Consider the following 4,356-nt stretch of genomic DNA (forward strand, 5'->3'; position numbering starts at 1 on the left):
AAAATCGCGATTCCTCTTCATCTGAACCAATTCTGAAATCAGCGCAACTTGGACTATTGATAACGAAAGAATCATTTCAATTTCCCTTTTTTTCAGATGGTGCTTGATTAATCTTTTCAAAATGCATCAGCAGTCTTCCCTCCGGCGTGACATTAAGTTGATAAGGTTTTGGATTTGCTGTAATCGACTGGATTTTAACGAAGCCATTGATTTTTACAACGCGTTTTCGGTGTGCTTGTGTTTGTGTGGATATAGGTATGTATGTGATTATGTAAGTATCCATATTCATCAGTCTGTCTCTCTCTCTCTCTGTGTGTGTGTGTCTGTTTGTCTGTCTCTCTCTCTCCCTCTCTCTTTCTATCTCACACTCCACACACAACCCCCTCCCCCCACCACACGCACCCCCCCACCACACACCATAACACCTTCCGCCCGCCCCCCCCCCCCCCCTCCTCGCCACCTTCCTCACGCCCCACCCCCCGTTGCCTATCATTATGCACCGAAGTCCGCCTCCTGCAACCACGTGATAGGTACAGATTAGGGTTAAGCCGCGAGATACAAGGGTCTTTGGGAAATTGCTCTCTTACGGCGCGCATGCACTGGCCCTCTTCCGGGTAAATTCAAAGATGAGGCGCCATATTTGTTCGTGCGTTCGTTTCCCTTTAAGTGATATGAAGGTGGAGTTGGTTGAGGGAAGTTCTGATGGCTCGTGTGTTCTTTTCTTCTTTTATTTTTGCTAGATTTTCTTAAATCATTATGTGTTGATGGTTAGTTAAAAAAACAAAAAACAAAAAAAACTATCGTCTTCTATCTGCCTCACTCCGTCACTCCTCTCTCTCCATTCCTTCATTTTCCCTTTTATTACCCCCCCCCCCATCCTCCATCCTCTATGATTTGGAATTGTCTGTATTTTTATTAATAATATGGAGCACATTTATTGCATCCTTTGGAATAACCGGTTTCGAAATTTGAATAAAGCATTTGGAAAAAGTATCTCTTTCCTATGTAATTTGACGTAAGTGGCTGAATGTGTTTTATACATGACTCATTATCAGCACGGGAGCTACTTCATAATTATAATTAGTTTTTATGAATTCGATTAAACACGACCAAATTCATTCAATAGACTAATACTACGATTAACATCATTATCTCAATACCATTAACTGATATCATGATCACTTTAATCAGTACCATTATTTCAATACCATTAATTAATACTATAACCCTTTGAACGATTACCATTAAAACGATGCTATATAAATCATCACCAAGAAAAAAAAAAAAAATCCCGAGGTTTACAAAGGCGTCAAAATATTTTCAAGGTCTAGCATAAATCTAAGAATCCCACAACAGCCTGACATTAGCACAGATGAGGATCACAATAGCCTTAGTTTCGTGAAAATGATTTATCTTCTACCATAAAAAAATAGGAGGAGGGGGAGGGAGGCCAGAGAGGGAGAGGGAGAGGGAGGGGGGCGAAAGAGGGAGAGGGAGGGGGATGGGGACGAAAGAGGGAGAGGGAGAGGGAGAGGGAGGGGGCGAAAGAGGGTAGGGAGGGGGATGAGGGCGAAAGAGGGAGAGGGAGAGGGAGGGGGCGAAAGAGGGAGAGGGAGGGGGTGGGAGACGTAAGAGGAAATGGGAGGGGGAGGGGGCGAAAGAGGGAAAAAGGGGGGAGGGGGGCGAAAGAGGGAGAGGGGGAAGGGGAGGGGGAGAGGGATGGGGAGAGGAGGAAGGGGAGAGGAGAAGGAAAGGGAGAATAAGGAAAGGCAGATAAAGAAGGGAAGAAAAGGGGGTGGGAAACTGGGGAGGGAGAGAGGGTGGAAGGGGTGGAGAGGGATATGGGGAAAAAAGGGGAGATGGCAAGGGATAGGGTAAAGGGGGAAGGAAGAACAAAGAAAGCGATGGAGGGTGAAGGAAGGAAATGGAGAAAGGAAGAGGAAGAGGGGGAGGAAGAGGAGTGATAGAGGAGAACAAGGGAGATGGGAGAAGGGTAGGGGTCAGGAAGGGGATGGGGAGGAGAGGGGAAGGGAGAGGAGGAAAGGGAGGGGGCATGGATGGGGAGGAAGGAGGAGGAATGGGGTAATGGGAAAGAAGGATAGGATTAAAACTGAAGAAAGGGGAGGGAAGAAGGAGGGAAAAGCAAGTGGGGAGATAGAGGGAAGGGATAGAGGGTCAGGGAAGGGATGATGGAAGGAAGGGGAATGGGAAGGAAAGGGAGAGAGAGGAGGGGATAGGAGGAGGAGGAAGGAGGGAAGGATTAGAAAGCAAGAAATAAGAGGGGCTAGGGAAACGGGAAGAAGGATAAAAAAAGAAAAACAAAATTAGGAGATAGATGAGGAGAAAGATAAAGTAGGAAAAAATAGGAAGCCGGAAATAATATTCAAAGAAATACAGAAAGGAGGAAAGAATAGGAATAAAAAGAGACAGAAGGAAGAAAGTGAGAAAGAGAGAGAGAGAGAAAAAAAAAAACTTGTGGGCAGACAAGGAAGAAGGGGAAGGGCTGGGAAAATGAAAAAAAAAAAAAAATCCTTTCATACGATGAATTATGGCAGTTTTGAGAGCACCGCATTATTATTATCGCAGCTGGGGAAGTGTCCTTTGCAAAAACACCTTAAAGAGAGAGACATATAGAAGGGGGAGGGGGGGGGGGATGAGACAAAGAAGGAAAGATAGATAGATAGATAGAGAGAGAGAGAGAGAGAGAGAGAGAGAGAGAGAGAGAGAGAGAGAGAGAGAGAGAGAGAGAGAGAGAGAGAGAGAGAGAGAGAGAGAGAGGGAGAGAGAGAGAGAAAGAGAGAGAGAGAGATAGAGAGAGAGAGAGAGAGAGAGATAGAGAGATAGAGATAGATAGATAGATAGAAAGATAGATAAATATATATATATATATATATATATATAGAGAGAGAGAGAGAGAGAAATGGAGAGAGAACAACCAAGAGAGAACAAGAAATGATAAAGGAGCGAATGAGAGATAAAAAAATGAGAGAAAAAGAAACCGAATGAAAATGAGGACGAGATAGAAAGAGAAAAGAAACAAGCGAGGATGGATGGTCTATATCTTGGCATCCTCGCCGTGTAGCATAAATAATAAGACACGGAATTCCCCGTGCGTGTGTGTGTGTCTCTTGGCGGTCAAGCCTGAGGTAATGAGGAAGAGGAAGAGGGGGAGAAGGAGGAGCAGGAGAGGGAAGAGGTGGAAAACGAAGAGGAAGAGGGGGAGAAGGAAGAGGAGGAGAGAGAAGAAGAGGAAAACGAAGAGGAGAAGGAAGATGAGGAGAAGGAAGAGGGGGAGAAGGAGGAGCAGGAGAGGGAAGAGGAGGAAAACGAAGAGGAGAAGGAAGATGAGGAGAAGGAAGAGGGGGAGAAGGAGGAGCAGGAGAGGGAAGAGAAGGAAAACGAAGAGGAAGAGGGAGAGAAGGAAGAGGAGGAGAGGGAAGAAGAGGAAAACGAAGAGGAGAAGGAAGATGAGGAGAAGGAAGAGGGGGGGGAGGAGGAGCAGGAGAGGGAAGAAGAGGAAAACGAAGAGGAGAAGGAAGATGAGGAGAAGGAAGAGGGGGAGAAGGAGGAGCAGGAGAGGGAAAAGGAGGAAAACGAAGAGGAGAAGGAAGATGAGGAGAAGGAAGAGGGGGGGGAGGAGGAGCAGGAGAGGGAAGAAGAGGAAAACGAAGAGGAGAAGGAAGATGAGGAGAAGGAAGAGGGGGAGAAGGAAGAGGAGGAGAGGAAGAAGAGGAAAACGAAGAGGAGAAGGAAGATGAGGAGAAGGAAGAGGGGGGGGAGGAGGAGCAGGAGAGGGAAGAAGAGGAAAACGAAGAGGAGAAGGAAGATGAGGAGAAGGAAGAGGGGGGGGAGGAGGAGCAGGAGAGGGAAGAAGAGGAAAACGAAGAGGAGAAGGAAGATGAGGAGAAGGAAGAGGGGGAGAAGGAAGAGGAGGAGAGGAAGAAGAGGAAAACGAAGAGGAGAAGGAAGATGAGGATAAGGAAGAGGGGGAGAAGGAAGAGCAGGAGAGGGAAGAGGAGGAAAACGAAGAGGAAGAGGGGGAGAAGGAAGAGGAGGAGAGGAAGAAGAGGAAAACGAAGAGGAGAAGGAAGATGAGGAGAAGGAAGAGGGGGAGAAGGAAGAGGAGGAGAGGAAGAAGAGGAAAACGAAGAGGAGAAGGAAGATGAGGATAAGGAAGAGGGGGAGAAGGAAGAGCAGGAGAGGGAAGAGGAGTAAAACGAAGAGGAAGAGGGGGAGAAGGAAGAGGAGGAGAGGAAGAAGAGGAAAACGAAGAGGAGAAGGAAGATGAGGAGAAGGAAGAGGGGGAGAAGGAAGAGGAGGAGAGGAAGAAGAGGAAAACGAAGAGGAGAAGGAAGA

The sequence above is a fragment of the Penaeus chinensis genome, chromosome 41 (assembly GCF_019202785.1).
Source record: "Penaeus chinensis breed Huanghai No. 1 chromosome 41, ASM1920278v2, whole genome shotgun sequence".
Lineage (NCBI taxonomy): Eukaryota > Metazoa > Arthropoda > Malacostraca > Decapoda > Penaeidae > Penaeus > Penaeus chinensis.